This window comes from Nannospalax galili, unplaced genomic scaffold (genome assembly GCF_000622305.1).
Source record: "Nannospalax galili isolate Female #2095 unplaced genomic scaffold, S.galili_v1.0 scaffold183, whole genome shotgun sequence".
NCBI classification, from domain to species: Eukaryota; Metazoa; Chordata; class Mammalia; order Rodentia; family Spalacidae; genus Nannospalax; species Nannospalax galili.
Window position 1 is genome coordinate 2,284,503 of NW_008350555.1, and position 9,089 is coordinate 2,293,591.

Below are 9,089 nucleotides of genomic sequence, written 5' to 3' on the forward strand. Positions count from 1 at the left end.
AAGAGAGAAACGTCACACACACACACACACACACACACACACACACACACACACACACCATGCATATGCACACCAACAGAAAGAAATAAGTGTAATGAAGAAATTTTAAGGGGGTTGGAGTGATGGCTCAGCGCTTAAGAGCACCGACTGCTCTTGCAGAGGACCCAGGTTCAATTCCCACACCCACGTTTGCTACCAACTGTCCATAACTCCAGTTCTAGGGGATCCAACACCTTCTTCTGACCTTTGAGGACACTGCACAATACAGGTGCACTTACACACATGCAGGCAATACACTCATATATATAAAATAAACATAATAAAATGTAAAAAAATTTTAAAGAAAATGAATAACCAATAAAACAGACATGGTAGTACATGTCTATAATTCTAACACTTGGGAGGTGGAGACAAGGAGGGATCAGAAGTTCAAGATCATCTTCTGCTATATAGTGAGTTCAAAGCCAGGCTGGGTTATATGAGACCTTGTCTAAAAGAGAAAAAATGCAAAACTTGCCAGAGAACAGGTATGTAACATCAGGAAAGTTCATTACAGATTCTAGTGCTTGGTCCACAGTAAACATTGCCAGTACTAAATGTCCAGAAATGTTTGCTGAATCATTAGATGACTAACTCTCAGGTATGAGTCCATATTTTAAAAAGTGATAATTATGGATAAGTATGCTAGGAAAAACATCATGTATTCAAAGTCCTTTCACTCATAATTTCATAATTGATGATAAATTCCCTAAAATCAGATAACTATAAGGTTTGGCTGCTAAATGAATTGTGGAAACTTTTTTAATTTTGTTTTTTTAGTTTTTTTTTTTTTTTTTAAGATATGGTCTCATATAACCCAGGCTGACCTCAAACTTGCTGTGTAGCCAAGGATAACCTTCATCTCCTGATACTTCTCCCCACCTCCCAAGTGCTAGAATTTTAGGAGCATACCATGACACCACCAGGCCCAACTCACAAGGGGATTTATTTCTATCAGCCTTTATATTTTCTTCATATTCTGCCATTTTTTTTAATTTTTAAAAATATTTTATTATTTTTATTTTATGTGTATGTGTGTATTGCTTGCATGTAGGTTAAGTACACCCGTGTTGTGCAGTGCATGCACGGTCAGAAGAGGCTGTCGGATCCCTCTGGAGTTGAGGGGTGCTTAAGTTGCTTCCATCTCTTAGCTATTGTGAAAAGAGCAGCAACAAACATGGTTGTACAAGTGTTTCTACAATAGGATGAGTCCTTTGGATATATGCCAAGGAGAGAAACGTCACACACACACACACACACACACACACACACACACACACACACCATGCATATGCACACCAACAGAAAGAAATAAGTGTAATGAAGAAATTTTAAGGGGGTTACGGACAGTTGTTAGCTGCCATGTGGGTGCTGGGATTCAAACTGGGGTCTTCTCAAGAACAGCCAGTGTTCTTAACTACTGAGCCATCTCTCCAGTCTCCATTCTGCCATTCTTAAAGTCCCCAGGTCTGATTTGCTAAGCCAGTTGGTGAGATTGGAAGCCTGCTTAGTATCAAGGTATACAACAAGTGCTTTCTCCCCTGCAGTCAGAAAGGCTCCCCTTCCCTTGGGCAACCCACATCAGTCCCTCAGCCCTACCTGTTCTGTCTGCCATGCATATCTGCACAGTGCACATATGCATAAGCAGGTGCCTTGTTTTCAGTGCCAAAAAGACTTGGCTTTCAGAACAATATAGTGCCAGGCACTTGGCCACATACTGGAGATAAAAAAATAAGACAGTTACCTTCGGCACTTAGGAAGAGGGCCAGATAAATGTCACCAATGAAAACAGGCAAAGGGATGGAAGAGAAACATACGGAATGTTTATGATCACAGAAGGAACAACTTGTTTTCTAAGTCCGGTTATGATCAAGGAAAATTCTAGAGGGAAGAGATGGGTAAACAGGATTGGAGGATGAATAGAGGTTGATGAAGTAGGAAAAGGGCAATCAAACTTTGGTAAGAGGATAAATTCAAGGCTCTCTTCCCACCCACCAACTTCAGGAAACCTTGCTTTCAACTTTGATATTTTTGAACTTGCTAGGTCTTAGGTCATACCACTTGGGTTGGCTTTGTCTTTCTTCTTTTTTTAAAAAATTTTTCTCTCCCCCCCCCTTTGATGTGATTCAGATAAGTCCTCCAGTCACAGTTTATAAAAACAGTATAATAAACAGTATTCATTTGCACAGACCTTCCTCCTATGGAATTCCCTTGGGAGTTTCATAGAGGCTATGAGTGGCTGGTCAAAGGTCAGGGATTTGAGATTGTTGCCAAAAGGCCTCCTTAAAGATACCACACACAGGACATTCCAGGAAGAGGGTAGCAAAATACCACAGGATTTTCTTGGCCAAATGGAGTATATGTGGTGATAAACAGGTGTGAGCTCTGGTTATATAATGGCATTGATAATCAGCTAAAACATCATTTTGAAAGCCCCAGACTGCTTTTTTTCCCCAAGAAAAATCAGTTAGTTTTGACCCCAAAGCCATTCCAAAACCACAGATTACATTTCCAGCTCTAATGAGCCTTTCCCCTCATTGGCACATGCTACTGAATGCCAGAAAGATCCAAAGAGAGCCTGAAGAATAATCCCACACAAGCCACCCTTACACTCAGAAAAACAACTCAGCATGTGTCCTTTGGCAGGAAGCCAGACAGCTCTGCGTCATCAAGACAGCAGGATCATATATACAGGCATCAGACTGATCGTATGGGGGTGGGTAATTGGAAGTAGAGACAATGATCTTTAAAATTTTTATTACATTTATTTATTTATGTGTATGTGTGTGCACATACTCCTGTGGAAGCTAGAAGATAAACTTGTAGGAGTCAATTCTCTCCTGTCGTGTGATCAAACTCAGGTCATCAGGCTTGGCTGGCAAGCACCTTTTATCCATTGAACCATCTCGTCAGCCCAAGACAAAACAATCGCAGTTCCTCCTCTATAGTAGGCATTCTGGTGTAAGGCAGACTAGAGGCTTCACTGGGCACTGTTCTGCACAGTGACCCCACTGACAACAACAAAAACCTCACTGACTGTTCTTCCTCATTAGTTCCAAACTGGTAGTTGCGGGCCATGCTCTCAGAAGCCAGGTTCTCCTGCAATGACCTCTGTTTTTGAAACAGCAGGTGGTGGCCAGTTAGCAGCACTGGTCCTCAAAAGCACCTGTGGGCTCTCATTGCAGCAGTCTGATGAGTCAGATCCAGGAACAAGTACTTCTTCCGTACTAATAACCCTACAGTGCTTCATGCCATAATGAAGCACCTAACTGACTAGGTAAAGAAAATTCACTGCATATTCCTACCGAGGAACAGTCGCGAAAGAACAAGACACAAAGTCAAGAACACTGTAAACACTGCAGTAACGTTCCTATGAAGGAGGAAGGCATGTTAGAACAGGGAGAGTTAAAGAATAAAGATCCAGGCCAATGGCAGAGAGGCCAGGGATGTGGTGAATGGTATTTAATGGTCTTGCTACAGGCAGTCATGTGTCAATGAATATCATCCAGGAAATACCTACCAAAATATCCTCAAGCACCCCTTAAAGACCTCACATTCCTCAGCTCAAGAAAGCATAGCCCCAACTCCTTATGTCAGAAGCCAGGCTGGGTGTGGTTGTGCACATCTGCAATCCTAGCCTTCAGGCAGCAGAGGCAGGAGGATTGAGTTTGAAGGAAGCTCATCTGCACAGTTATGGGGAGGCTGTTGTCCATATGGGGTGCAGACTTTCTGGTGCTGTTGCTTTAGGGTCACCCACACTCCATATCAGCAACCCTGATTGGAATTCCTTTGGTGCTGGTGTCATTGGAGCAGGACTTAGCACCACCACCTGTGTTTGGAACCCCTGCCTATGCATTTTTTTCTTCACACTAAGGAACAGGCAAGGGAGATGGTTCAGTGGGTAAATGCACTTCCTGTGATAGCTTGGTGACCTTTGATTCTCAGGAGGTAAAAGGAGAGAAATGACCATACAGTTGTCCTCTGACCTCCACAAAGACTGTCTCAAAATACAATAAAAATGAAAGTACATAACTTTATGTGAAATTTGGCAATGTCAGATATACTAAATATTCACAGTTTTGACTAGCAATTCTATTTCTAGGAATATATTATATAAATAATCATGACTATAGAAAAGGGTTAAAGTATAAATTGTGCCATATATATATATATATATATATGTGTGTTTTTTCACAATTTAAAAACATATGTGGGCCGGGCGTGGTGGTGCTTCATGAGTAACAGAATCATCTTTTGTCATGTATTTGTTCCATTTTGTCTTTGACCCTTGTTCCTGACACAGTTCCCAAATCCCTTTAAATTTCCTAGGGCATCAGAGTATCTTTTGTTTTAATGAGGTGACTCTTGGTGAGCTGGCTAGCTTCTGGTTATGGACTGGTCAAAGGAAGCCCTGATGAGCACCTGGAACTTCTAGTTCCACCATCACCCCCTGCAGAGGGGAGAGGAGCTAGCAATTGAGTTAATAATCAATCGTGCCTGCTGGACACAGCCTCCGTAGAAATCCCTCAGCAAAGCAGTTCAGAGCTCTTCTAGGTTAGTGAACATATTAAGGTGCTGGGAGAGTGGTATACCCAGAGAGTGCATGGAAGCTCCAGGCCCTTCCCAAAACCTTACCCGGTATAACTCTTTCTGTGGATGTTCACCTATGTCCTTTATTATACCCATTACAATAAACTAGTAAATAGTTATGTTTCTCAGAGTTATGTGAGCTATTATATTACTGAACCTAAAGAAGAAAGTCATGGAAATCTTTGTTTTATAGTCAAGTTGAACAAAAGACTGGGTAACCTGGGGAGACACTTCTTGCTATTGGTATCTGAAATGGGGTCAGCCTCGTGAGATTAAACCCTTAACCTGTGGAGTCTGTGCTAATCTTAATACTTTGTGTTAAAATTGTTTGGTATGAAAGAAGTCAGAAGTATGTGACCACAGAAAAATAGTTGTTGGGGCTGGTGAGATAGCTCAGTGGGTAAAAGTGCTTGCTACCAAGCCTGATGACCCGAGTTCAGTCCCCAATACTAACAGAGTAGAAGCTGCAGAGTAGAAGATCAGGCAGGATACCCGGAGTGTACAAGAAGCAGGTATTTTATCTAGGCTGCAGCCTTGGCCCAGAGAGAATCCTGTGTCTAAGTTCTGAGCCCCAAAGGGAAGTAGCACATATCTTTTATATTTTGGGCATTGGGTTACAGTGAGAAGGACATTTACCTACAGTATGAAAATTAGGCAAATTATTATAAATTTAGAACGAAAACAAAGTTTAAAAAAAAAAAAACTGAAACCCTCTCTAAAAATCAGCACAGAAGTCTCCATCTGAGACAAACAGAATTGAGGAAGCATCATCAGGACACCAAGCCAGTGTGTAGCTAGCTGTGTTAGCATTCTAACCACAAACTGGTCAGCTGAAATTTGCTGACAGACAGGGAGAGAAAACAAAGATTAAAATCTACTTTTTCTTCAAATGTTCCATTTAGCTACATCAGTAGGAGAGAACCAACTCCCACAGATTGTCCTTTGACCTCCACACATGTACTATTGCACACACATACACACACATACACACACACACACACACACACACACACACACTAAATAAAAAACTTTAATATAAAAATAGTTTTCCCAGAAAGCAGAAGCAGGCAGATCTCTGTGAGTTCGAGGCCAGCCTAGTCTATATAGCAAATCCAGGCCAGCTGTGGCTACAGGGAGACCCTGTCTCAAATAGACAAAAACAAAACAAAACAAAACTTTTTTCTTTTTAATTTAGTTAATGAATTTATTATTTTTTAAAATTTAAAAGCATTTTATTTATTTTTTTATTTTGAGTGTATAAGTGTATTGCCTGCATGTGTGCAAGTGCACTCATGTTGTGTAATGCCTCACAGGTCAGAAGAGGTCATCCAATGGCCTGGAACTGGAGTTATGGGCCATTGTTAGCTGCCATGTGGGTGCTAGGAATCCAATGTGGGTCCTCTGCAAGAGCAGCTAGTACTCTTAATCACTAAGCTATGTCTCCAGTCCCTAATTTTTTTGTTTTTTGAAATAGTGTTTCTCTGTCGCCCCAGCTGGCCTGGAACTCACTATGTAGACCAGGCTGGCCTTGATCTCACAGAGATCTGCCTGCCTCTGCCTGCTAAGTGCTGGGATCAAAGATTAGCACCCACATGGAGCTAACCAGTCATCTGTAACTCTGTTCCAAGGGATCAAACACCCTTTTCTAGCCTCCTAGGGCAAACAGTCATACACATAAAATAAAAATTAAAAATTAAAAACAATACATAAAACAAACCAAAAAGCAATAAGCCCCCATATCAAAAACAATAAAAACAAAATTGAAGCTCTTTCTAAAGATGGCAAAAAAAAAATCACAGAATCTAGAAGTTATAAAAGTAAATATAGGGGGCTGGAGAGATGGCTTAGCAATTAAGAACACTGATTGCTCTTGCAGAGGACCTGGGTTCAGTTTCCAGCACCCACATGGCAGCTAACAACCACCCATAATACCAGTTCCAGGGAATCTGACACCCTCTTCTAGCCTCCTGAGGCATGGCATACACATGGCATACTTATATACATACAAGCAAAACACTCATACACATTAAAAATATTGCCGGATATGATGATTCATGCTTTTCATCCCAGTACTTGGGACACAGAGGCAGACAGATCTCTGTGAGACGGAGGCCAGCCTGGTAAGCAAGTTCCAGTCCAGCTGGGGCTACGGAGATGGTCTGTCTCAAAAGGACAAAAAAAAAAAATTAAACTGGGTGTGGTGGTACAAGCCTTTAAATTAATCCCAGCACTCAGGAGGCAGAGGCAGGTGGATCTCTGTGAGATCGAGGCCAACGTGGTCTACATAGGGAGTTCTAGGTACATAATGAGATTTTTTTTTCTTTTAATATTTTATTTATTGTTTTTATTTTATGTATATGAGTATATTGCCTGCATGTATATAAGTGCACCTGTATGGTACAATGCCTGTGGAGGTCAGAAGGTACCAGATACCCTGGAACTGGAGTTACTGATGGTTGTTAGTCTCCATGTGGGTGCTGGGAATTGAACCTGGGGCAAGCAGTCCATGCTCTTAATCGCTGAGTCATCTCTCCAGCCCCCATGAGATCCTTTTTCAAACAAACAAACAAACAAATATAAGCAAGTTTGCCTATACAACATATATTACAAATTCCTGTGTGGAAAAGATTCCATAAGCAAAGATAAAACCAAAACCAAATGAAAAAAAAAATTAGCAATCTATACCATAGACAAAGGTCTGTATTCCCACCCAAAGCAGCTGACTTCACCAACTACACAGAAGAGGCAGAGGGGTGAACGGTGAAAGAGATGCGGAGGAGGGAGAGGGGTACGGGGAGTGAGAAGGAGATTATGTTCTCAAGATGGAAAGTGAAAGTACAGGACTTTTCCAACCTAACCTCAGTACTGTTGTTGTTTGGGTGGGAGGTTGAATTGTCAAATTTGTTTTCTTTTGGTGTCATTTATCTTGTTCTTCTTGTTATTTGTTTTTCTTGTGAAATATAAAATTAGTTTTAGCAGTTAGGCTTGGTTGTGCATGCCCATAATCCCAGCATTCAGGAGGCAGGAGGTTCTTGAGTTTGAGGTCATCCTGGACTACATAGTGAGATCCTGTCTTTAAAAACCCAGGACTGGGGATTGGAGGGTTAGGGATGGAGCTCAATGGTAGAGTGTCTTTTTAGCATGCATGAAGCCCTTTGTTTAATCCTCAGCACCACACACACACATACACTAAATTTCTAGGGGTGTGTGTGTGTGTTCTAGCTATAAATGCTGGAGAGATTGAACTCAGGGCTTCATGTTTGCTGGTCAACTACTACTATTGAGTTATACCCTCTCTTTTAGTTTTTTGATTTATGTTTTATTGAGACAGGGTCTCCCTGAAGCCCCACCTAGCCTGGAACTCACTATGTAAACTAGATTGGCCTTGATCTCACAGAGATCTGCCTGTCTCTCTGCCTCCCCAGTGGTAGGATTAAATTTTTTTTAAGTAGGCAAAGAATTTTATTAACTTTTTTCAAACTTTATTCCCAGGCTTCTTCAGCCTAATTTGCTGCAAAGAATAAATTGTGTATAAGTAAAAACTGAAAAGAGCTGCAATGTTCAGGGAGCTGAGAGTTAAAAATATTAGAGATCTATATTTATCAGATCCATAAACAAAATCATAAACAAAAGAATTTTAAAAGGCAGTCATAATATAAAAGAGAAGATCCCAGTAACTTCTTCAAGTTTTATCTTCTTCAGAAGTTGACTCAATTCAGTTGCCTCATTCTTAGAAGCCTCATCAAAATTCTCCACAAGATCTGGAACTTCATCATCATCATCAGAAGCAAGGGGTGCTTTTCCATCTGCAGATTGTTTGGGCAGTTTCAGTCCCAAACTAAAACTAGTCAGACTGTTGGCACGAAGCAGGTTTAGGATGCTGGGAAGCATTTTTGTCAGCAGCTTTGTCTCAGCATGGCCTGTAATGGTGAAAGTGTTTGCTGCCAGAAATGCCTGAACTTTAGGGTTGTTAAAGTGGATCACTGTTCCTTGGTTTGTAAACATATTCACCTTTTCTATACCAGAGATATTGTTTACCCCTAACTTCTTTAAGGAGAACTGAAGTTTTTTATCGTCTGCTGTAGCTGTTCTATGAACCACCTTCATAAACTAATGCCCAGCTAACTAGTTTTTAAGACTTTTATTTACTCACTTATTTTGGGGTGGTGCAGGCCAGCCAGGGCTACACAGTGAGACTCTGTCTCCGAAAAACCAAAAATTAATTAATTAATTAATTAAAATAAATAAATAGTACTTGGAAGGTCAAGGACAATTTCATTAGAGTTAAAAGAAAAGTCCCAGGGGGCTGGGGAGATGGCTCAGCAGTTAAGAGCACTGGCTGCTCTCACAGAGGCCTTAGGTTCAGTTTCCAGCACCCACAAGGCAGCTAACAACTGTCTTTAACTCCAGTTCCAGAGGATCTGGTACCTTCTGAGCTTCCCGGCATTGCATGACACAGG

At 41.1% G+C, this 9,089-nt stretch overlaps 1 pseudogene; it reads right to left on the reverse strand.

Moving 5' to 3' along the window:
- Positions 1-8,277: 8,277 nt before the first annotated feature.
- On the reverse strand, positions 8,278-8,675 carry LOC103745850 (annotated as a pseudogene).
- Between the last annotated feature and the right edge of the window lie 414 nt (positions 8,676-9,089).